The 27,169-nt window shown below is 39.2% G+C and overlaps 1 pseudogene; it reads left to right on the top strand.

The window, feature by feature from the left end:
• The first annotated feature begins 2,221 nt into the window (after window positions 1-2,221).
• LOC112933260 (RNA polymerase II subunit A C-terminal domain phosphatase SSU72 pseudogene) lies at window positions 2,222-24,453 on the top strand (annotated as a pseudogene).
• The last annotated feature ends 2,716 nt before the right edge of the window (window positions 24,454-27,169 follow it).

Genomic DNA, 27,169 nt, shown 5'->3' with positions numbered 1-27,169 from the left:
TGGCCAGTATTCCTTGGTCTTCTTATCTAGCCTCAGGAACAAAGATGAATTACTCTTAGCCATTGCCTCCCATCCTTCTTCATATCCAGTCCCACACAGGATGATTCTTATATGTCACCTTTTAAGTGCTTCCATTTATCTTGAAAGGTGACTAGCCTGGGAGGCTCTAAGATACCACAAGTTCCACATAAGTTGCCCTACGCACCAATGGAATCAAAGTCTCAGAATTGTCACCCACTTTCAGCACTGGCCCACTAGCTAAGACTCTGTTCCAAGTCAGTCATTTGGTCACAATAACATTCTTTGTCTTGGTCATGCTTTTGTTATGGAAGACCGAGTTGCCTTTTCTAGCCTTTGGTTATTGTTGGGTTGATAAATGATATGTGCAGATGTGCCCATCTTGTAACCATGGGGGTAACTAAAAACAAAAAGCAAATGCTCTATGGGAGGCAAAGGCAAAAAACAGGAAATATTCTGGATATCTGATGACATTGAGCCACTGAATTAATACTGGAACCTTCCTCTCCCAGGACTTGCAAGTAAAGAATTTTCCTTGTTTTTAAAATCTTCTTTTGAGTCTGCCATTGTTTGGACTGAAAAGCATCCTATCCAATGCAATGATTAATCTTGTTTGTTTCTAGTAATTTTTTGAATAGCATGTAAAAATAGCAAACCCCTTTTTGTCCTTTTCCTGCTGTTTCCTTCCTGAGGTCAAGAATGTACACTTCTTATTTGAAGCTCTAGAAGCCATTTCTAGCTTTATTTTTTTTAATTTTTTTTATTTATTTATGATAGTCACACAGAGAGAGAGAGAGAGAGGCAGAGACACAGGCAGAGGGAGAAGCAGGTTCCATGCACCGGGAGCCCAACGTGGGATTCGATCCCGGGTCTCCAGGATCGTGCCCTGGGTCAAAGGCAGGCGCCAAACCGCTGCGCCACCCAGGGATCCCTCCATTTCTAGCTTTAAAAGAAAAGCCAAGCAAATGAAGACACCTCAGTCTTTAACCAGTGGCAGCAACATCCTCCCTCTGAATGAATTACAAAAGCAAACAAATCCTCAAGTCTTTAAGCTAGTACAGATGGGTCTCTGTCAAATGCAGTCAAACATAACTCCTTACTGATTTAATATCCTTTGCATATTCATCTAGCAGATTATCTATTTCTTGTCAAATTTTATGAGCTCTTTATGTATTATAAAGATTCACCCTTACCTGCACTACGTTTTTTCAAGCAGTCTCTTGTCTATTAACTTTTATAGTATTTTGCCATGCAAATGATTTATATTTTCATATAAGCAGATTTTTTAAAGCTTCTGAGAGTCTCTTGGTTACTGTGGTAGTGTTAAAGATAAACCCATATATTCTGACCTTGAATCAGAACCACCCAGCTAGCTAAGTGACTCCAAGATTCCTAGAAAGCCTGTGAGATGATAAATGTTTGCTGGAGTACTGGAGTAATCTATTACACAGCAATAGATAAAGGAATTCAGTTACAAACTATGTCCATTTTCCCAGATTATAACTGTACTGTCTTGCATTTTCTTGTAAGATTTTAACTTTTTAAAAATAAATATTTTAAGATCTTGACTCTGTTAGATTTGATTAATTATATGGCATAAATTAAGTTCACATACTTTTCCAGTATGAGTATCATGTATTATATAATCTATTATAAATCTCTTAATTCCTCAAAATACTACATTTTTATAGAAATCAGGATTCTTTCTAAATTCTCTCCTAGAATAGAGACATAACTTATCTATTTGCCAATCCCTAGGCCAATAGAAATCACTTGATTACAGAGACCACTAGGTGAGTCAAGAGGTTCAGTGGGGGCAGTGTGGAGGGGATTGGACCATAGAGGCCAAGGGTATGTTACATGGACAGAGATGCAGATGTGAGAGAAACATAGGAAGATATCACTGGAGGTGCCATAGGAAGCAAAGAGAGGAGGAGAAGGACCCTGTCTTTTCCTCTCCTTCCATTTTCCAATCTTCTGTCAATGACTAACTTTGGCTGGACCTCCCAGAAAGAAAGAAGGAGGAGACAAGGTAGAGTAGGAAAAGTCTAAGATTGCAATATAGTTCCAAAAAAGTTTCAACCCAGCCAACTGGGAGTCCTCAAGCAAAAACTGTTAGAGGGGTCCAACATTCCACTAGAATGCCCACCATACTTGGTCACTGGTTGTGAGTAGCCCAGGAAAGCATGATTTCAATGCAAACATGGTAAGGAATCCAGAAGAGCAGCAGCTAGAGCTGTCAGTCAACTACATTCCCCTTGGCAGGAGATCTGATCAGTGCATTTCCACAGTCACCACCTTTGGTTTTAAATTCAATATATATTTAAATTACTGAAATAGAACCACCAGTGATTTCTAACTGCAAGGCCAGAGTTATATACTTTCTGACTATATATAAATACTTGGCATTGTGCATTTTGTCAAAATACCATGTTATAAGAAAATGCATGCCATATTCTACTTTCATCAACTGTCACAAAATAACTATCTTTTATACTTGAGGGAAAATCAAAATAAAATATATTTGCTATGTTCAAATTGAATGGCTATCATGTTCCAAGCAATGTTTTTAGGCCTGGGGTGGGGGTAAGGAGAGACAAAAGGGTTAAAAAAAAAAAAAAAAGACAAATAGCCTATGTCCATGCAGAGCTTACATTCTAGGGAACATGGCAGAATGCAAAATAAAAGAGGGTAATATAATGAAAACCCCTGACTTATAGGGTGGAGGATATCCAAAGGAAAGGAGAGAGGGGAAGACATTAGATAGAGTAACTCAGGCCACTAAAGAGGTGACAACGGAGCCAGTACTTGAATGAAATCACTTTTGCTGTCTCAAAATGTTTCATAAATTATGTTCAATGCTTTAAGTGCTTTTGGATAGTCTTGATCAGTGATAAATAGCAGTCAATATATTCGATATTTAGAATTCTTATATTTTGAGACAAAATCAAATGGCTTCTTTTTATAATCTTTGATTTTCTGTTAAATGACAAATTTAGAGAGACAGTTTTAGGTTATTTGCAAGCATTTATTTACAAATAGGACATTACAGATGTGGACTGTATTAATTCACAATAAAAAGAAAGCCAAATTGAAGTAATTCTCTCTTAGCACCACTTGCCTAAGTAAGAGACACATATTGACCTGCTGTATAAAGATCTCAACCAAAAAAATGCAGCTTATAGATCTAAGAAGAACATCTTGAGGAAAATTTGAGGAATTATCACTTATCTTCTGGAACATATATTTCAATGTTTGTCATGTCTCCTATGTTCCATCAAGTGTTCATTACAGCTATGAATTAAATACTATGACTAGGAAAAACAATTTGAAACATACAGTGGTTAAGGTAATTGCAATGTCCACCCTGCTCTACTTTCTACAGTAAACTTGGTTTAGATAGACAATCAAACTCTTAAGACACAATAGGCTCCACCTAGCATCAAATTTATTTAGCTTTACTAAAGGATAGAGGACATGTTAGTATCCTGACATCCATCACGTGAGAGCCCATGACTCTTAGGCACAAGCACTTTGAATGTGATGAGACCTGTGTGCTCACACGAGACAAGAGTGAGTGCAGATGGCCCCAGTTGAGGGAAGCCATCAGCTCTGAGCCCTCCTCAGCTTTATGCCAGCTGGCCATGGAGCCCCTGAAGCATGCGAATACCCCCTCATTCTTTAGGGCAGCATCTCATCCATGTCAATGACTCAGTGCTAAAGAACCGATTTTGACAGTGTGTATGCATAGACTAAGCACCTGTGCATAATCCTCAACCTGATTCTATTTAATCAGTAGTATATCATCCCAACAATTCCTTAAGTTTAATATTGCAAAGAGAAAAGATCAGGATTCAAATCCTCAGATATTCCTAAGCCTACAGGAAAACCACAGAACCAGTTGTTAACCTTTTCCTTCATTTACCTTCTGGTCCCCATTCAAACCTCCTGGATACATATTTTAGGCATTTTCTTATTCTTAGTACAGCAATTTCTATAATAGTGGTACAAAAAAAAATATACTACAATATAGACAATCTCCAAGACTTGTATCCTCCAACGAGGATTTGCAATTCTTCAAATTCTCTTTACAAAACAAGTTAATAAGACTCTGCTCTATTTACAAGTTTTCCAATATATATTCCTTTACCAGTTGCTCCATTCCTCTCTCCTCCCTCTTCCTCCCCTGCATTGTTTGCCCTTTTCCATAGGTATTGATAGAAGCATTCAACTTCATAGTGTCTTTTGGCAAGTTTCCATGGGTAGTACATCAATTGGGGATCTTAAGTCAACTCCCCAAAACATCTATTCATCCTGGAGATCATTTTCTACATTGCCTTGATTTTCATTTAGCTCTATATGTAAAACTAAAAACCTTTTATTATACTCTGTAACTATAACAGAGATTAAAATAATGCTTAATATATCATATGTTAGTTAATATTGTGTCATTTTTCCAATTTTCCAAGCAAAAATACCTTTTTTACAGACACTACTCATTTCCCTTAACTAAGGTGGTCACTATAGGTCACTGCTTGGTAAACTAGGTTCCATCTGGTCTGGGGCATGACCATGTCCCAGCTACCAGGAAACAAGTTTTCATTATGCCAGGCTTTCAGTTTCCACTCTGCAGCACCACCCTTTGCTTTCCCAAACTCCAGGGGTACCAATGGGACATGGCCATCATATTACACAGATGGTCACCCTCTTGGACATCATTCTGATTCCACAAATGCTTGCTTGTATAGTTTTTATAGTCAAAGTCACGTCTGACATGGTCAAAGGCAAAGTAGATTCTGAGATACTGTGTAAATAGCAGGATGCAGCTCTTTTTATGTCCTTAAATAGAAGCCTTATTGGCTCTCAACAATACAAAGTATCAGCTTCTAGGCAAAATAAGACAGTGTGTCCATCTCAGTTCAAAGACAGAATTTTTCTCAAGGCTAAAAAAGAACCAATATTATAATATAAACAAAACAAACAAAATTAAATAAGAACTACCCAAATTAAGCCTGCTATTATTCAGGTTGCTCATCAGGGGATACTGAGTGATGTCATTTCTCTAAATCAACCAACTAGAATTCTAAAGTATAGCTTATATTCCAGCTTCATTCATTTAAATCTCATTCTCAAGGGAAAGCAAATCCAGAGGTTTCTCCCACATTTGCCGTGGTTTGGCACAACAAACAACTAAGAGCATTTTTCTCTCGCTCCAAGATGCAGCATAGGGAGATATCACATTATCCCCCTTACCTGCATCATTATCCATTTGTGTCCTCCATTTCCATCTACCACAATTTCCCATAATGAATGGACAACATTCATTATCTGTCTCAAACAAAATAATGAACCTGGATTTCTGGATTCAGCCATAATGTCTACCCATAGGGTAGAGAGCTGGATTAGCCTTGCTATAACTTCCCCTTTTGTCCATTTTCAGGAAGAAGAAGAAGAAATCAAATTAGAAAAGCAAAGGATGAGGGAACTGGGCAGGCAACTGGGTAACATTTAGAGACAGTCCTAGTGTAGACATGAGGTGAAGCCACTAGCTTGCCTTTTTGCCTTTGGAAAAAATCACAGTTAAATTCCAAGATAATGAAATTGTATCCTGAGTGGCAAAGTCTCTTGTCTCTATAGTCTTAACCCAAGTTATTCCCAAGAACTGAACTGATTAAGCCTTGCCTTTTAGACAATCAATTGGCCATCTTTAGCTGTGCTGTATATGCTGTTGGAGTTCCCCAATTTTCCCTTGTTGCTTCTTCTGAAAAGAGCATCATAATATCATCAATGTGGAAAAAAAAAAAACAACTTAATTTTGATGGTTGTGAGCATATATTGGAGACCTCATTTACTGCTGTGGGAAGATTGAATGCATACTGCATTCCTTCCATAAGAAAACAAATTGTGCCTGGCCTCCTTCCAAAAATTCAGAAATGTAGGCATTAATCTAATCTGTCAACCTTTAACTTGCTATACTTCCTAAATACCTTTCACTATGTCTATAGCTTGCTGAAAAGACCAAAAAGACCAACATGTGGTCTCTAGGAGCCACCTGCTTTACTCTTAGACCAAATGAGACTACTAATATGAAAGTGGAGAGATTATCAGTCCTGCTTCTTGCATTTAGTCTTCCCACAATGCAGTATTATTTAATATTCAGTTGAGAGTGTGTATGGTGGAGAAAGGAGGGACTATTATATTTGGGAACTGAATTCCACATCCAAATAGCAGCATATTCTTTTTTTTAAGATTTTATTTTATCATTTATTAATGAGAGACACAGAGAGAGAGAGAGAGGCAGAGACACAAGCAGAGGGAGAAGCAGGCTCCATGCAGGGAGCCCAAAATGGGACTCGATCCCGGGTCTCCAGGATCAGGCCCAGGGCTGAAGGCAGCACTAAACCGCTGAGCCACCGGGGCTGCCCCCAGTAGCAGCCTATTCAATACTCAGACAAGCACATTTGATCTTCCCTGTGGTGGGTTTTCTTCCCAATCACATTGGAATGGTGTCAATAACTACAGAGGGTCTGAGATTTTACCCTACTTGCAAGCTAAAAAATTTAGTCTGCTGCAGTGTCATAGTAGAAGGTCAAAATACTTTATTACTTATGGAACAGGAAACATATGGTTCATGTTAGCATGGTTCCCCTGGCACCAGGTAAATGTAGCACTGCAGATATCAAAGTCCCAAGGTGGGAAAGGCATCATCATGATTAAGAGTAGGAAGAGTACTAGGGTGCCTGGGTGGCTCAGTTGGTTGAGCATTGAATGCTTGATTTCGGTTCAGGTCATTATCTTAGGGTCATGAGATTGAGCCCTGCATCAGCTCTGGGTTCAGTGTGGAGTCTGCTTGAGATTCTCTCACTCCCCCTCCCTCTGCCCCTCACCCTGCTCATGCTCTCTACCTCTCCCTCTCTACAATAAATAAATATTTAAAAATAAAATAAAATAAAATATTTAAAAAAGAACAGGAAGAGTCAAGTGTGCCTGAAGGCTGATCATCAAAGGGAGAAGCAGAATGAAGAGATTAGCAAGGTAAGTAGGAGCCAGATTTTCAGAACCTATGGATCATGGTAAGAAGTCTTGAATTTTATTTTTATTTTTTTTAAGATTTTATTTTATTTATTCATGAGACACACACAGAGAGAGAGAGAGAGAGAGAGAGAGAGAGAGGTAGAGACACAGGCAGAGAGAGAAGCAGGCTCCACACAAGGAGCCCGATGTGGGACTCGATCCCGGGACTCCAGGATCATGCCCTGAGCCGAAGGCAGGCACCAAACTGCTGAGCCACCCAGGGATCCCCCTAAGTCTTGAATTTTATTCTTGTAGAGAGGGACCCATGCAACTCTTCAAAGTAGGAAATGCCATAATGTGATTTATGCCTGAAGAAGATCATTCTGTTGCAATGTGGAGAGAAGATAGAAGGTCAAGAGTGAAACATTTAATCCAAGTGAGAGGTAAGGATAGTTTGATTAGGAGGTGGTAGAAATATGGAAAGACATAGATTTCAGGCCATATGGGGCTCAAATCAACATGTCTTACCAATGGATTGGTGAGGAGAGGCTCTGTGCTAGAGGTAAAGGAAGAATTAAGGATGAGTTCTATGTTTTTTGGCTTGAAGAAAAACTAAACATACAAGAGGTGAGAAGCTAGGAAACAAGATTTGGGCAACCAGATGGGGCATCATAAGCTCTCCTTTTGAACAAAAGTGCCTTGAAATACATATAAACTTTGGACTGTTAGTATGTTGGATATAAGTAAAGGAATGGAAGTAGACAATGTGGCCCAGTGAAGGAGTATAGAGAAAAGACCAGATCAATATCACAGATGTGGGCAAAGATTCAGCTACAAGTGTGGACAACATGGTGTTTATCATAACAGAACAAAACAGTAGCCCCAAATCCATCAATAGGAGAGTGATTAAACAATACTACTCCATCACTTAAAATTGTGTTCTATAATGTATTTGCTCACATAGAAGAGGTTCATATTAAAAGAGTTATGCAGCTACATATTGCATTTTTTATTCAAGAACTCTCTGTAGGCAGGCATAAAAGTAAGAATAAAAGAAACAAATATACATAAAAATATTAATGATAGTCTGAATGGCTAGATTACCTTTTTTTTTTTTTTTGCATTTCTACAGCTTCCTCAATGAACATGTATCATTTGTTTTTTTTGTATCATTTGTATAATAGGAGAACAGCTATGAAAAAATGAATTGACTTCTCAAAGCTCATCTTTCTAGGGATTTGTGTGTAGGCATTAAGCTAACCCCAGGAAATCAGAACAGTCCAATCTGTCTTATTTCTTTGCATCATTGGTGTAGCCAGCGGTTCTGAATCTTCACTGCACATTAGAATCAGCTGGGAAACTTGCATTTCTATGCCAGGGCCCTCCCCCTAGAGATTCTGACTGAAGTGGTCTGGACTGCACCCAGGCATACCTATTTGGAGGCCCAGGTGATTCTGATGGGCAGGTAGAGATGAGAACCATTGGCAAGCCCTGGCTTGGTCTCCAAATCATGGTCTGTGAAAAGTGGGAGAAGTGAGGAGGGTAGAAAAGGTAGAGAAGGAGGAATTGTGAAAGAAAGAAGACTTAGAATAAAGCATTAAAGAGAAATTAATCAGGACACAAAATGCAAGGAGGAAAAGGTTGAGAACTCCTCCCACCTTAAAATAGCTTTTATTTCACACCAGGCACTAGTTAGTTGCAAAAATCTGATCCTTGCACAGAAGCTGATAATAAGAGGCCGTTCCCAAAGCTGCTGGAGCAGGTGTTTCCTCCCAAAAGAGGGTGGGCCAGAACTGTAAATCTCATTTTGGAAGTTTCAAGCCCTGGGGATACTATTCTGTGTTGCTGCCACTCTTGCTGCCATCTGTACTGAATCTCAGCTCCCGTTTCTGGGGCAGCCCTCCATCCAACTGGCAGCCCTATGGTTTGCATTCTTGCACAGTGTGTGAATGAAGGGGGAGAACCTTTGGCAAGGCAGCCCTGGGGTCTCCTTCCCTCAAAAGATTTGCCAGTGATCCTTGCCCTGCTGGCGTCTTTAATTGCTCCACTATGGGGAGCAATTGAGATTAAATGGCTGCTTGCTGGGTGGCTGTGTAATGCAGGGCCTATGAGGCCCTATTTGGAGCATTTGTTGTATCCCAGGATTGAATGAAGCAACTGCTGCTGTTCCTGAAGCTCCCGGAGTGTTCCTTGAAGCCATGTCAAAGCAGGCTCTTAATTTTGCAAAACAGCCTCCAAAGTCAAACCAGCTCTGTACTGGAGTCATTACAGATAGAAGGATGTCACAAACAGAAGCCAGAAAGCACAGAAAGAACTGGGCAGAAGGAAATTTAGGGCTATGAGCCAAGAAAATGGGTTCTCATAGAAGTTCAGGTTGCTCTGAATAGACAGCAGGGGAGAAAAAGACCCCACACTCCTAGAGGTTCCACACTTCTCTAATAAAGCTGGGCAGCTCTGGGGCAAAGGTCATCCCAAGAGAGTCCAGAAGTTCTGTGTTTTGGATGCTCAGGCCCAGAGTAAGGTACTACTGACTATAGCCTTGGACAAGTTGCCAAGCTTCCTAAAACCTCAAGTCACTAAACTTGCAAGACGGTAAAAGGAAAACACAGGAAATCAAGGTGTGTTTACATCTTCTCTTGGAAGTGTTTTCAAAGATGAGCTTTGATGGGACACCTGGGCGGCTCAGTGGTTGACCGTCTAGCTCCAGCTCAAGGTGTGATCCCAGGGTCCCAGGATGGAGTCCTGCATCAGGCTCCCCACAGGAAGCCTGCTTCTCCCTCTGCCTATGTCTCTGCCTTTCTCTTTGTGTCTCTCATGAATAAAAAAAAAATTGAGCCCTGTTCAACATCATCATACAGAATGGACTGGGGACCTCATTTAGATTGATCCAATACAAATACCAAATCTCTTGGCAACCTCAGAAACTGACCAGTTCCTATCACATATTAGAGAGTAAATTAAACTTCTAGTAGAAAGGACAAGCATTTCCATTTAGGAAAGATCTCTTCAGGCAACTACTGCAAATGAATCACAAAATGTATTTATCAAGGCAGACTAACCAGGGAAATTGATGCTTGATTATTATCAACTATTAGCTATAAAGTAATTATAAACTGGCAGTTGTCTACCCCACAGAAAACTTCGCTTACTCAGGCCTTGGTTCTGGGCAAAATCAGTTGACAGGGCCTATTATTTACTAAGGCCCTTCCTAATTTTTAATATTTAAATGACCTAGTTCTAACTTTATTCTGCTTACATCTAGTTCAGCCCAATGTGTTAGGCAATCATTAAATGCAGGAGAAAAACATCTCAATCAGCCTATGAGATGTGAGGGAACAACCCAAGAAACCAGAGCAACAGTCAGACAAGCTTATCAGGTGATAAGCAAGGATAAAGGGGGCAGATGCAGACAGGAGGGGCAGGTTTCATGTAGGGGGGCAACTCCTGCTCAGCACTAGCCAATTACTACTCCTTGGAAATGTGAATGTGGTGCTACCAGATATGATTTTTCAGTGTAAGCCAAAAACCCAAATTTAAGAGAAATTCCTGTTTTTAAAAATCGACAACTAATTCAAATTGCAAACAAAAAGTGTCATGGGTCAAACTATATCTTTGGGACAGATTCAGCAAACAGACTGCCAATTTGTGAGATCTAGATTGATACAGAGAAGGATGCAGTAAATAAGGAATGAAACCAACAGAGCTCTATAAATGAGTGAAGAGTGGTGACCCCTAAACTTGGGGTCAGGAAAGATGTCAGAAAGAAAACAAGTCTTACGACAGTGCCCAAAGAACATAATTTGGGGTTGCAGGCAAGTGTGTATACATCTGCCAGACTTCAGAACAGTCAGTAAAGGAATGAAAACAAGATGGAAAATGCAGAGCCCAGTGAACTGAAGTACAGCAAGTATGCTAGTGCAGTAGGATATTTAACCTTTCCTTTTATTTCCCATATTTTCACCTTTTAAGAATATAGGCAGCCCTGTGCTCATTGCTTCAGGGAAGAAGTCACAGCAGCTGGGACTACAGAGCTTGTTTCCAGAACTCCCTGGGTCTAGGGTATAATTCCCAAGAAAGGTGGTCACAAAATGAAGTGAATAGCCTAGAAAGAACTTTCCCTTGATTGTGGAAGTGAAATCAAACAGAGAAGCTGAGAAGTATAGTGGCAGAAGTAACCTGCTCCCTATTTGCCAGGAAGAACCATGTGGGAAGGTGCCAGAAAGAAAAGGGATGTAGTATACCCAGGCAGATGAATCTCTATATGGCTGCCCAGATAGATTCCCAGATACAGTCTGGAAGTAGCAGAGAGTCCCAGGAAAATGCATATCCCATTTTACCACACATAAGCATGTGTTGACAAATGCTTCAAAACCAAGAAGATCCCGCCCCATACCTTGGCTACCCTGAAAAAGAATGAAGTTCACATTTCTAAGGACCCAGTAAAATGAAAGCTTAAAATAAAAGCTTTGCTTTGTTTTTTGTATACCTGGGTTTGTAGACTGAGATTCAAACTGGCTGCCTCATAGGAGTTAAAAGTGAAGGCGGATAGGTCAGAAGCAGTATCTGAACTTTAATCTAAGCTCCTCTGCCAATGATCAGAGGCAATTTCCAATATGGCCTCCAAAGAACCCCATGCCCTTATATAGTCCCCTTCTACGTTGTACCGGGATTGGTCTGTGTGTGACCAATAGCATACCGCAGAAGTGATTGCATACAACTTTCAGGACTAGGTTATAAAAAGACTGTAACTCTATCTCACTTTTGTGCCCTCTCTCTTTCTCTCTCTCTCTCTCTGATCACTCTCTCTGGGAGAAGTAAGCTGTCATGTTGTGAACAGCTTTAGGAGAAGCTCACATGGCAAAGAACTAAAGCCTCTGGAAAATAGCCAGTGAGGCACTGAGGCCAATCACTGACTATGAGTAAAATGAGAAGCAGATTCTATGTCCTCACTCAAGCCTTGAGATGACTACAACATCACAAGAGAGACTGAACCAGAACACCCTAGCTACGCCACTCATGGATTCCTGACCCTTATAAATTCTGAGATAATAAATGTTTGGTGTTTTTACCTGTTAAGTAATTTGTTATACAGCAATAGGTTAACTAATACATTCTCACCTCAAAAGACACAGCAGATGTTGAACCTAATAAATAGGAATTAGATGACTGACCAGTAGCAAAGTGCAGAAGTTTTGTCCTTTCCCTGCTAAGATGGTGTCACTAATCTTCTGCCAAAGGAGTGGATTCAGGAGAGAGACATAAATAAGGTGAGTAGTCTGGGATAGATCATAACCTTGAGTTTATTCAAAAGAGAGGATTCAGGTAGACAGTCAGGTATGGGTGCTAAGCCGTGCTAAGCATTAGGCACTTCTGGGTGTTACAGGACAAATCTTTACAGAAATTATGTCAGCAGAGGCAAATTTGCCATCATGGTTTACAACAGTTGAGAAACTAAGAGCTAGTTCCCAAGTATTCTGGAAACTTCAAGCCAAAGCCCCACAGGCTGGGCAACATAGTCAGTTGCATTGGGTGATTTAAGGTAAAGACTAATTTTCAAGAGCAGCAAATCTTTGCAAGTCACTTCTTCCCTCCCACTCATTTTTTTACACAGAAGGGGAACATTTGCTGTTTTTTTAGTGCCTAGAGCCTTAGCATCTGCCCCCTTGTCATTTGGGAATTGAGTATTTCAGCACTTGCTGATTTTCAAAGTAGCCACTAATCACCTATGACAAACCAGAAGCAGTTATAAACTGGTGCACTGAAGGGTTAACCCAGGGCTTCTTTATCTCTGATGTGTCTGACATTTATTTTTCATGGTCTATGAAGCTGGTGGGTGTAAACTGGGTACCCCAGAACCCAGGAGAGAGCCTGGGCTGGGAAGGCCTGGAATCCAGCTCTCTCTGGAGAGGTTTCCTGAAGTCTTTCTTCCAGTGCCAAGGCTTTGCCCACAGGTATCCTTCCGTCTTAGCAGAGCCACAAAAGGGTGCTTCCAAAATGGTGCCAGTGACTTCCCTATAGCATGGGTTAGCTCCACTGCTAACTATTCCCACTAGAAACATTTATAATCCTAAATGAATCTATTTTGGATCCTGATGTAAAATGTAAGGGACTTCTCTAAACTAGTACAGAGTTTTTTCTCAAGGATAGTCATTCCTATCACCTCATCCTGGTGATTCTTCCCTTTAACCTTGTGACAAAGTATCCATTCACAAAGGACTGAGTTTGATTTTAAACTCTCTTATCTGGAAGCAGGGAAGAACTGAACGTAAGCTTGTGGTATCAGGGGAAGGGCAACTCATGATGAGTAGCCTCTGTCAAATGTTAAGAAAATGTTGAAGTGAATGACAACGGTCTTCTGGGTGTTTGGATGGACCAGTGGTCACTGGGTGTTTGGATGGACTGAGCTGGGCTCTGGGTAGCCAGAGCCAAATCCTCTGTTACCTTCAGTCTCTCTTTGCAAGCAGAGCTTTTGCTTCCTAACTGTAGGAAGAAGAGGAGTTTGGGCTGGCGAAGGAGGAGTAGAAAGAAAGCTGACTGGGGGAAGAACTAGGGGTAGTATGGAGACAGCTCTTTTCCTGGCCCCTTGAATGGCTTTGAATACCTATGGGTAGGAGCATAAAGAAGAGTGAGAATAATAGTTCATGAGAATCTTGAAGACACTCTGGAAACAGGGAGAGCTGCTTCTGGGCCTAGGGATAGAGTCGGACACAGCTGTTGGAGAAGGTCTATCTCAGCAGAGCTTAACATGCCTCTGGTCCCTCAAAGAAGGGGAATTCCTAAAACCATTCACATCCCTAACTCCATCTGCTTTCCATAGAATCCAATCTGTGATTTGTACACATTGGCCTTGTCAGAACCTTGTTCCACTCAGAATCATTATAAAAGATTTGAGAAAAATTAATACACAGGGGCTTTTCCAGAAGGCTCTCCACAGCCAGACACATGGAAAAATGTTTTCAGGAGCCTCTTCTAGATTCCCATTCCCAGGCCTCCTGATACTTAAAGATGTTTACATCTCCAGGACAGTGTCTAAAGATAAAATTACAAGAACCCCAATGTATAAGGGAAAATGAAACTTCTGATTAAATGAAGGAAAATGGAATCCAGAGTTTCACCAAACCTAGTTAGAAACCATGTGGTAACATTAAATGGTATCTTTGGATGTGACCAAAAGGGCCCCCTTCATTTTGTTTCCTACATGCAGGTCTGTTTTGTTTTTGTAAAATGATAGCCAATTTATATGGGGCTCTATGGCTCTGTCAGGGCAAGCTGATACCTGAGGGCCCAGCTAAAATGCCACTGGGAAATGCCAGCAGGTACACAACAGGATCTATTCTGATGCTGGTGATGGCAGTAGTTTAAGTGGCTGTAAAATTTAGGGTCTGGCACAGTGGTTGTAAAAATGTCACTTGTATGTCCTTCATGACTATAAAGGCTCCAAAGCTGATTTTCATCTTTCCTGCAAACTACTTTCTTTTCTGCTTAAGTTAGCCAGAGTCAGTATTTTTTTTTCAGAGTCAGTATTTTTAAAGCAAAATCTGACTTTCAACAGCCTTCAAGAGATGGATAGACAAGGGAAGAAAGCTTACTTCAATAGGAAAAGACTCAAATGTCTCCCCAAAGAGAACCATACACTGTCTGATGCACTCTTCCCCCTGTTGGATACACTCTATTTCTGGTAGCTTAGGGTACACATTTGATGTGTTGTTCTTTCAGTTTGAATCATGACAACTGTCTCAAAGATATGGCACAGGCTTGGACCAGGTGCTCTGACAGACACAGAAGAGCCATGGTCCTAAGGGACCAGCTGAAAGGCTGAGTGTGAGCTTCTACTGCTAATTAATGAAACTTAAAAAACGATACAAAATAGCCATTTTCCCTCCACCGAAACAGACTTCTGCATAAAGTGCTTCAGATGGCACTCTGCTTCACTGCTGCTCCTAGAGGAGTAGAACTGAGACAAAACTTGCTTGCAGGTAGTTGGCTTGTCAAGGCATCCCAAGGATCAGCAGTGAGGAGAAAGGGAGCATAAGATGGGGGAGGAGTGAAAGCTATCACCAGATGTGTCATCATCACTGATTGTCACCACTGTAGACCAGTGGAGATCAGCCTTCTGAGAAGGCCAGGAAAAGTTTACCCCAGAATTGTCTACCTTAGGGACAAAAGGGAAAAGCATTAATAATGGGCTATTGTCCACTGGGCAAGGGTTACCCCATGGTGCCCTAACCCCACGCATCCAGATTACATATGCAGCTGTGTGAGGTAGACTCTCACAACTCCAACTTGCCTGTCACTCCAGCTATAAGAGTAGCTATAAGAGTAGCTATAAGAGTAGTTCCAGGGCAGGTGTGGCCCTGCCAGCAAAAGGCAATGACATCTGGGAACCGTGTATTCTAGCTGTGCCTGGAATCAGATGCTAGGCCAGAGATGTGAGATGTTGTGCAAAGTATCTCGTTGTATCCCATCTCACTCCCAGTGGTGCTTTCTCATAGTCTGTCATGTTTTTCAGAAGATTAGTACCATGTTACATATCTACTAAGAAAGATTGTTGCCCAGGTTTGGTCATTTTCAAGGGTTTTCTTTTAATATTTTATTTTTTTAAGTACTTTCTATATCTAATGTGGGACTCAAACTCAGAACCCCTAGATTGAGAGTTACTTGCTCTACCAACTGAGCCAACCAGGTGCCCCAGTCATTTTCAATGTTATTTTTGGAAAAAGCCCCACATCATCATGGGAGCAAAACAGATCCCACAAGGTCTTGGCCTCTTTTCCTTGTGCATACTCTTTAGCTTATGCATCATTACTTTGGATTCATTACCATGGGCTGGGCACAGAGAATGGGGTTCTAAGATTTGGGTTTTGGGCTTAGGAAAAGAAATCCTAGGGATGACTGGGTGGCTCAGTGGTTGAGCATCTGCCTTGGCTGGGGGGTGATCCTGGAGTCTCGGGATCAAGTCCCACATCAAGCTTCCTGGAGTCTGCTTCTCCCTCTGCCTGTGTCTCTGTCTCTGTCTCTCTCTCTCTCTCTCTCTCTGTCTCTCATGAATAAATAAATAAAATGTGTTTTAAAAAAGGAAAAGAAATCTATTTAGGTCTAAAGCATGAGCCTCAGGCTCCAGCTCAGCTTCTTCAGACTCTGTATAGAGTCCTGGGAGTATATGTCACAGACTCAGCTAAAGTGACTGTTGGTCTTCCATGAACTATTGTTCCTTGAGTGTGGAACTTCCTTGAGGACCTCCCAGGAAAGGTATTACTGAACCAAGATATGATACAGGGTCTATCACCACTTTGAAGGCAACAGAGCACCTGTCTTTACCCATGGCATTTACCTGGGCAAAGGTGTGAATGATATAATCCAGCAATAACCTGAAGCTCTTCTTTATAGGTTTCAGTTTTAGTTACCAGAACTGTTTACCTTAAGTTATTATTTCCAAATAGATTTGGAAACCAAGTCCTCTTTGCCTTTTGGGGAATATCCTTTATCAAAATTGTCAGCATTGGGGATCCCTGGGTGGCGCAGCGGTTTAGCGCCTGCCTTTGGCCCAGGGCGTGATCCTGGAGACCCGGGATCGAATCCCACATCGGGCTCCCGGTGCATGGAGCCTGCTTCTCCCTCTGCCTGTGTCTCTGCCTCTCTCTCTCTCTCTCTCTCTCTGTGACTATCATAAAAAAAAAATTGTCAGCATGTAAAGCAGAAGTAAAATAAAGCTTAGGGTTGGAATTCTGGCCATAATTATGTAACAATCTCAATACATTATCACTGGCAAAGTATCAAAGTAAATTATGAATTAAGTAAAGAGTTCAGAGTTCATTAGTTTCTTCTAAGCTTAAGTTTCTATTAATTTCATTCTTCATTCCTATTATTACTGTAGCACTAACATTTGCAGCCACTAAACACTTTTCTCAGCAAAGAATTTCTCTGTAAGTCTAAAGAAACTTTTCTCAGTTAACCAATTTCTTTTTCAAACCCACTAAGTGGAAGAGAGCTCTTATAATAGTTTTTTCTACAGGGAAAGAATAGTGATCCCAATAGCATTAATGGGTGTGAAGACATTAAAGATGATAGCTATTAAAGTATAATATCTGTGTCCTATACCATTAAATAGGCAAAAGCTATAAGGTGAACTGTCATTGACAAATAGGGGTGCTAACTCAGGGAAGAGGCAGCCTATTTCAGTACTACAGTCAGAAACTGCCATCATGCTTGCTCTCACTTTTAGCCCAAACTCTCTCTTCCCTTCCAATTGCTCTTTTGGCCAGAGAAAGCTCTTCAAGCAGCCATACTACAACACATTGAAGGATCTTGCATCTGACTTTAGCTTTGATATAAGTGTTAGCAAACCTCCATGTTCATATCCTTGCCAGGATTTGGTATTCAACACTTAAAACCTCTGTTTATTCAGCGCTTAAAGTTTAGAGAGATTAAGATTATCCCATGTCATAATTTAAAGAACACAGACATGTTCTCTATAATAGCCCAACATATGATGTAAAAAAGTATTATGGGAAGCATACACAGGCCAGTGGTCATGGCAATTGCCAAAGAAGAAACAATGACTGTGTATTGACATCTTGTCACAGGTAGATGCCTCTCTCCTCCCCTTTTGGAGAAATGCTCCCCTACACTCTCTAGTCATATAGCTCTGGTCACTCTGCCAATCACAGGCTGAGCTGATCAGTGATTTGCCACATGTCCTTGTCCCAGCCAAATTCAGACCAATCCAAGTCCCTACTTGGAATTTTTCTTATTGAAGTTGTTGTGGGAATGCTTTTTTCTCTCTGATCATGTAGGATTGTGTTCATCTGCTGACTTTTATTTTAGTGGTTGCTTTATGGATTATAATATATATCCTTACCTTAGTCTATTTTGGGTTAATATCATATTATTTCACCTAAACTATCCTTACAGTCATATACTTCCATTTACTTACCTTATCCTTTGTAAGATAGCTATTATACATATATATATATGTATATGTATACATATACGTATATGTATACATATATATGTATATGTATACATATACATGTATATGTATATATATATGTATATGTATAGCATCCATATATATTATAAGGCTCACAATTTAGTGTATTTGTCAATATTTGTCAAAATTGTTTGCTATTTAATGTTTGCATATATATGTTCTATTTCTGGTGTTCTTAATCTTCATTGAAGAGTCAGGTTTTCATCTGGTGTTATTTTCCTTTAGTGTGTAGAACATCCTTTTATTTATTTATTTTTTGTGGAACAAATCTGCTGGTGATTAATTTTCTTAGGTATTGCTTATCAGAAAATGTTTTTATTTTGTCCTTTATTCTTGAAGGATATTTTGGCTGGATGTACAATTCTGAGTCGACAGATTTCTTTCAGCACAAAATTCTTTTTTTAAAAAAGGTTTTATTTATTTATCTGAGAAAGAGAGCAAGCAAGAGAGAGAGAGAGCACAAGTGGTGGAAAGGGGCAGAAGGAGAGGGAGAAACAGACTCCCCACTGAGCAGGGAGCCTAACTCAGACCTGGATCTCAGGATTCAGAGATAATGACCTGAGCTGAAGACAGATGCTTAACCAACTAAGCCACCCAGGTGCCCCAAAAATAAATTTCTTAAAAAAACCACACACACACACACACACACACACACACACACACACAGAAGATAGGAAAGAAAGAACAAAGGAGCAAGTAAGACAAGAACACAAATAGCAAAATGGCAACCCTAAATCTAACCATAATTACACTAAATGTAAGTAGATTAAACACTCAAAATAAAAGGCAGAGATTGTCAATCTGGTTGAGGAAAAAAAGACATACCTAACATGCTATCTACAATAGATATTAACTTTTTATTTAAATTCAATTTACTTAGCATACAATGGAGTATTAGTTTCAGGTGTACATTATAGCGATTCATCACTTACAACACTGGATGCTCATTACAGCAAGCACACTCCTCAATTCACATCACTTATTTTACCCATCCCCCCCCCACTTCCCCTCTGGTAATCATCAGTCTTTGATTATTTGTTTTGTTTCTTAAATTCCAGATATGAGTAGAAATCATATGGTATTCGTCTTTCTTTGACTGACTTATTTAGCCTAGCAAAATACTCTCTAGCTCCATCCATGTTGTTGCAAATGAAAATATTTCATTCTTTTTTATGGCTGAGTAATAGGATTCATATATGTAATACTAATATTCATTCATATATATGACATTTTCTTTATCCAGTCATCTATCAATGAATACTTGGACTGTTTCCATACTTTGGCCTTTGTAGACAATGCTACTATAAACATTAGGGTGCATGTGTCCCTTTGAATTATGATTTTTGTAGATGAGATATTTTAAATACAAAGATATAGACACCTTTAAGTAAACCTATAAAAGGGAATATATGGTGCAAAAAAGAAGCATAAGAAAATTAAATTTGCCACATTAAGATTGTATGTGGTACTTTGTAAGACAAAGAATTGCCATCAATAAAGAGACATTTCAAATTATAGAAGAATAAATTCTACAGGAAGATAAAATAGTCAAATTTTAAATGTATAGGTCAACTAACAGAACTTGCAACTACATGAAGCAAAAATGGATAGAATAAAGATGAGAAAAAAATCTATAATTATACTTGGAGATCTAACATTTCTCTCTCAGTTACTGATAGAAAAACTAGATGTCCCCCAAAATCAGTAAGGACAGAGAGACTCGAAAAATACTGTTGACCAACTTGACCTAAATGACATCTGTAGAACACTTTACCAGTTGTGGAATATATATGGTACATTCATCAAGATAGATCATGTGCTGAACCAGAAATTGTCAATAAATTCAAAAGATAAAATTCATACAACATATGTTCTCTGTCTACAATGGACTTAGAAATCAATGACAGTGAGTTATTTAGGAAAAAATAAACTGCAAATATTTGGAAATTAAACATACTTCTAATAAGTCAAAGAAGAAATAAAAGGAAATTATAAAATATTTTGAACTGATTAATAATTAAATAAAGCATATTAAAATGTGTGAGATGCAGCTGAAAGATGCTTAGAGTCTTCAACGTGGATGGAACTGGAGGGTATTATGCTGAGTGAAATAAGTCAATCGGAGAAGGACAAACAGTGTATGTTCTCATTCATTTGGGGAATATAAATAATAGTGAAAGGGAATATAAAGGAAGGGAAAAGAAATGTTGGGAAATATCAGGAAGGGAGACAGAACATAAAGACTCCAACTCGGGGAAACGAACTAGGGGTGGTGGAAGGGGAGGAGGGCGGGTGTTGGAGGGGAATGGGTGACGGGCACTGAGGTGAACACTTGACGGGATGAGCACTGGGTGTTTTTCTGTATGTTGGTAAATTGAACACCAATAAAAATTAATTAAAAAAAAAAGATGCTTAGAGTCTCAGAGGAAAATTGTATCTATAAATATTTATTTTAGAAAGGAAATTCTTAAATCAATAATTTAAGGTTCTGTGTTAAATAGGTATGATAAAGAGCAAAGTAAACCCAAAGCAAGCCCAATATAAATAAGAGAATTGATAAAATAAAGAAAATTTGTAGCCCATAAAAATAAGTACAGAAAATACAAAAATGGAGCATATTAGGAATATGAGAGGTTGGCTCCAAGATTAACAAATTGATGAGCCTCTAGTTACACTAACCAAGAAAATAAAAAGAACATGAATTACCATTACTATGGATGAAAATACATTAAAAGGATAAGCAAACATTATGAACAATTTTATGACATTAAATAATTTAGGCAAAATGAATGAAGTCCATGAAAAATAAAAATTATTAAAGCTTCAAGGAGAAGTAAGTAATCTCAATGCCTATACCTATTAAAGATACTATTATCAAAATTCTTCTCATAAGACTTTAGGCCCAGATGGTTTCATTAGCACATTCTTTCAATAATTTAAGGAAAAAACACCAGTCTTACACAAACTCTTCCAGAAAAAGGAGTAGAAAACATTTCCTAATTTATTTTATGAAGCCAGCATTTTCTTAATACCAACACCCAACAAAGGCTATAGTAGGGTACTGTAGACCAGTATCTCTCATGTACATATATATCGTACTTAGCAGAAGTATTAATAAATCAATGCATTTGAACAAATGAATTTTATGCTTGGAATTGGTTTAAGTTTTGAAAACTAATCAGTAAAATTCCCCATGTTAACATAATAAAAGGGAAAAAACACATGATTTCAATAGATGCAGAAAAAGCATTTAACAAAGTTCCACATGAATTTAGGATAAAAATCATTCAGTATACTAGGAGTAGAAGGAAATTTCCTCAATCTGGTAAAAGGCATCAACAAAAGACTTGCAGCAAACAGCATACTCACTGATGAAATGCTGAATACTTTCCACCTACAATCAGTGACAAAGCAAGGATATCCATGCTCACCATTTCTATTCAACTGTGTATTAGAAATTGTAGCCACTGCAACAAAGTAAGAAAAAGGAAAGCCATAAAGACTAGAGGAAGAAGTCAAACTTTCTCTATTCGTAGATGACATGGTTGTTTATGTAGAAAGTTTTTAAAAATCTAGGTATTGGGATGCCTGAGTGGCTCAGTGGTTGAGTATCTGCCTTCAGCTCAGGGCATGATCCCAGAGTTCTGGGATTAAGTCCCACTTTGGGAGCCCTGCATGGAGCCTGCTACTCTCTCTGCCTATGTCTCTGCCTCTCTCTCTGTGTCTCTAATGAATAAATAAAATCTTTTTAAAAATCTATGTATCAATTACTAGAACTAACAAGTGAATGTGTAAGGTCACAAGATACAAGGTCAACATTGGAAAAAATTTAATTTTATCTCTTATATACCAATTTAAAAACCAACACCTTCTACAATAGCTTTCCAGCCTCCTTGGCATTTGGTATGGCCTGTCACCAAGCTCTAGTCAATGGAACATGATGAGAAGTGTTCTGCACCCCTCTTGACATGGCCCAAGAATTCCTCAATCATCAGTCCTCCCTCTCCTTATAATTATCAGAAACCTTGGCAGCCTTGCCTTGGATACCTTAGTTTGAAGATGACAGAGCTACAAGATAGATGCCTGGGTACCTGAAGTCCTATTTTAGAAGAGAGATGCCTGCTATCAGGAATAAGTGTTTTGATACTTCTCATAACAAATTTATCATGTTTTATCCATTAGCTGATATGACCTTAACTGATGTAGTGGCTATCACTTGGGGATCGGATAAGGAATGAGTGGTGGGTGAATAGTCTAGAACTCCATGCTGTAGTTAAATGCCATGGTATGATATATCCATATGGCCGTGCATACTTCTAAAAATTGAGTTGACAGAGGCCATAGCAGCATTTTTCTAGATATGTCTCCTGAGGCAAGGAAAATAAAAGCAAAAATAAACTACTGATACTACACCAAAATAAAAAGCACAGTGAAGGAAACAATCAATAAGGCAACCTACTGAAAGGGAGAAGATATCTACAAATGACATATTCAATAAAGTGTTAGTGTCCAAAATTTATAAAGAACTTATACAACTCAATACCCAAAAACCAAATAATCCAATTTAAAAATGGGCAGAAGATATGAATAGACATTTCTCTAAGGAAGACATCCCGATGGCCAAAAGACCCATGAAAAGATGCTCAACATCACTAATCATCAGGGAAATGTAAATCAAAACTAAAATGAGATATCTCACACCTGTCAGATTGGCAAAAACCAAAATCACAAAAAACAGCAGGTGTTGGCAAGGATATGGAGAAAAGGGAACCCTCTTGCACTATTGGGGAGACTACAAACTGGTGTGGCCACTGTGGAAAACAGTATGGAGTTTGGAAAACAGTATCCAAAAAAGGTAAAAATAAAGGGGGGTGCCTGGATAGCTCTGTCAGTTAGGGAGCCAACTCTTGATTTCTACTTAGGTTGTGATCTCAGAGTTGTGGGATCAGGCCCAGATTGGGCTCTGCACTCAGTGGGAAGTCTGCTTGAGATTCCCTCTCTCCCTCTCCCCCTGTCCTTACCACAACTCCCTCCTGCCTTTTCTTGCTCTCTCTAAAATGACAAATGGATAAAAATCTTTAAAAATGTTTTAAGTTAAAAATCGAACTACCCTACAATCCAGTAATTGCACTGCTTTATACTTACCAAATATATATATACATATATACATATATAAACACTAATTCAAAAGGAAATAAACATGCACCTCAATGTTTATAGTAGCATTATCTACAATAGCCGAAGTATGGAAACAGCCCAAGTGTCCATTAATAGATGAATGGATAAAGAAGATGTGTGTGTGTGTATATTCCACAAATACATAAACAATATTATATATATACATATATATAATGTATATATAATATATACATAATGGGATGTAATTCAGCCATAAAAAAGAATGGAATCTTGCCACTTGCAACAACATAGATGGAGCTAGACAAAATAAGTCAGTCAGAGAAAGACAAATGCTATATGATTGCACTTGTATGTGGAATTTAAGAAATAAAGCAAACAAGCAAAGGGAAACATTTAAAAGAGAGACAAATCAAGAGACAGACTCTTAATTACAGAGAACAAACTGATAGTTATCAGAGTGGTGGAGCTTGAGGGATGGGTGAAATAGGTGATAGGGATTAAGGAGCGCACTTGTCATGGTGAGTAATGAGTGATGATGTACAGATTGTTGAATCACTATATTGTACATCCAAAAATAATAGAACACGGTATGATATATATATCATATATTGGATTTAAAATTTTTCAAAGATCCATAAAAGAATTAGAACAAAAAAAGAATTGAGTAGACAATACTGCTGTGCGGAAGCGCCGCGGCTGGGTGGCCGCTGCGGGTGGCGGTGGTGTGCTGGAGCACCCAGACCCGGAGTGTGGAGGCGCACAAAATCCTCAACAAACGTGGATTCAGTGTCCGGTCCTTTGGAACAGGAACTCATGTGAAGCTCCCAGGACCAGCACCTGACAAGCCAAATGTTTATGATTTCAGAACTACATATGATCAGGTGTACAATGATCTCCTTAGGAAGGATAAAGAACTCTATACGCAGAATGGCATCTTACATATGTTGGACAGAAATAAGAGGATCAAGCCTCGGCCAGAAAGGTTCCAGGACTGCAGAGACCTGTTCGATCTGATCCTCCCCTGTGAAGAGAGAGTGTACGATCAGGTGGTAGAAGATCTGAATTCCAGAGAGCAGGAGACCTGCCAGCCGGTGCATGTGGTCAATGTGGACATTCAGGACAACCACGAGGAGGCCACGCTGGGGGCATTCCTCATCTGTGAGCTCTGCCAGTGTATTCAGCACACGGAGGACATGGAGAACGAGGTGGACGAGCTGCTTCAGGAGTTCGAGGAGAAGAGTGGCAGAGCCTTCCCGCACACGGTCGGCTTCTACTGAGCCCCCTGGCCTGGCGCGCCGCCCCCTCCTGAAGCGCCTTGTTGAGATTCCTTTTGTTAATACTTTTTCCCTCTTGATATTTGTTTTTACCTTTAGGTATTCTGCCAGCCGACGGTAGCAGTACCCAATAAATTGTACATATGAAACGCAAAGCTACACATAAATGCCAGATTAAGAACAATCAAGTTTTTCTGTCCGCTTTGACTTAACGAGTGGGCTGTTGATTATAAAGTTTTTTTTCTTTAACCAAAACAGTAAATAACGGTTTCTAGTACCTTTCCCCCATGCATTTGTGGCTTCATTGTGGCTCCTTTGTTCCACCCTCAAACTTGCTGTAATGTACAAATAATCTGAATAAAGCAATGGGTTTGGTCTTACTAGGAAAGAGCTTTAAAAAAAAAAAAAAAAGAATTGAGTAGACAGAAAGATTAGACCCATAATGTGGATCCATTTAAATAACTTGAAATACTGTCTAAACTGAAGGAATTGTACACATACAAAGACATATTATTAAGTGCATTAGAAAGGCTGGAGTGGAATGCAAGTGGATTTTAGGGACAAGGAGAAAAAAACACGTGACCATAAAATGATGCTGAACTCAGCAGGCACAAGGAGATAACACAAAGAGACAACAGGTTGGAAGATGGGGAGTCTAAAAGTAGATGCTATTAGGAGTCTATGTGAGATCAGCACACAAAGACAATGTTAAAGATTGTTTAGGAAGAAGTCCAGTGGCACAGTTTACTTTACAGAAATAGCAAATAAAAGTATATTTAGTTTTAAAAAATCCATTTGATATTCATTGTCACATTTGCAGGACAGGATGGTATATTTTTTTCTGGCAGATGCAAAAATATCATTAAGTCATAATAGGGCTTATCTATGTGTTTCAAAGGAAAGGTTATTGGAAACAGTAATCTGATAACCCAGGGGGCTATTGATGGGAGCCTAAAAACAGGAATGTTAAAATTGAGACTATCATTTAACCAAAAGCTCTGCTATGGATCTATAAAGAACTTCAAAGACCTTGAACGTATCTTGCATGCAACGATTCATATTTGGCCTTATTTCCCTTCTAGAAAAAAATAGCTCAAGACTGTTAGACATTTCATCAGACACACATGAGAAGGAAAAGATCTGACTGCATAATAATCCTATTATTTAAATTCCTATGTAAGGGAGAAGAGACATAGTTCCAGTCTGGCCATTTGGTATGTGAATTATATACGATGTTTGAAAGGGTTCTTTAGACACTCATCTCAGTCTCTGCTGAAAAGGGTGCAATAAAAATATATTTAAGGCCCTATGGAAATAGCAACAGCCATTAAAGTTGCACCCCTTAAAGAAAAAATTGTAATTGAATGACATTGCTATAGTACTCACATATAGCTTGAGAAGAGACAGCACCTAGAGATGCAAAATACATTTTGAATATTTGCCTATATTTGGGTAAGTTTCTGAAAGCTCACCAATAACAGCAGAGAATATCAAAGTAGAATTCTATTTAAGAGGACAAAGTATAGGGAAAGGTAAAGAGTCAAAATGTTCATGTCTCATTACTGATTTCAGCAGTAAAATATTTCAACACACACTTGTGGCTTCTGTGTTACTGTGGTTCTCAAAACTTCAATGCTTTAGAATCTGTGCACTATAACAACTTTGTAAAAATGTCAAGATAAAATGCCTTTCCTTCACAGCTTTATACTATAGAGTGAGCTTAAGATATATCCCTTGGTGGCTAGCATTCTGATAGGAAATAGCCTTTGGCACACCACCATCTAGTGGCATCCAAGAAGAACTCAAAAGCTTTTTTTTTTTTTTTTCCTTTAAATTCACTGGAACAGAGGAAGTGGAGTCTACCCAAACTGATAACCTCCTTTCTTTGCACTTTAAGCCCTCTGTAATTATAGAGGACACATTCACTCAGGAGTTTAATAATGGCCATGTAGACTGCACTTGTCTGAATGAATCCTGTCACCTTCCATCATGACTTTGTTTTTTAGGGGTTGGTGAGGAGCAGAGGGAGAGAGAGAGATAATCTCAAGTGGGCTCCATGCTGGGCTGGATCTCACAACCCTGAGATCATGACCTGGGTTGAAATCAAGAGTCAGACACTTAACCTACTGAGCCACCCAGGTACCCCAGTCTTTCATCATCTTGAGTGAGGATCATAATATGTATCCCTAAATCTATTGTGAGACTAAAAAGGACTCACATGTGTAGTGTTCACAACTATGCCTGGTATAGAGTAAGCACTCAAATATCCTCACCAGTAACCAGTTAGAGTTAATGAGATTCCATGCTTAAAAATTTAACTCACCAGTCGTTAGAGTTAAATCAAGCCATCTAGGTTTGTCAGGTTGCCCTACCACCATCATTCACAAACATAGGTGGGCAGAGGCAGCAGCACTTCCACTGAGTAAGAGCAAAAAAGAAATGAAAGAAAAGCACCCTTTCCCCTCCTATTTTTAGGACATTATTCTTTCCATTACCTCCAAATAATATTAGAATTAATCAATGTGCATTTCACAAACACCTCTGGGAATCTGGTAAAACGTGGATTTACCTAAAAAAAAAAAAATGCACACAAATCTTACATTTGGTTTTGGGCAGTTCACTGAGCTCCAAAGCTTATTCCCATGAACATCAAGGTCAATACTACCTCATCGAGAAGCTGCAGGGCTATCAGAATGATAGGAGGAGATGACTTTCCTCCAATCCCTTTTTAAGC

The sequence above is a fragment of the Vulpes vulpes genome, chromosome 11 (assembly GCF_048418805.1).
Source record: "Vulpes vulpes isolate BD-2025 chromosome 11, VulVul3, whole genome shotgun sequence".
Lineage (NCBI taxonomy): Eukaryota > Metazoa > Chordata > Mammalia > Carnivora > Canidae > Vulpes > Vulpes vulpes.
This window is presented reverse-complemented; position numbering and strand designations above follow the sequence as displayed.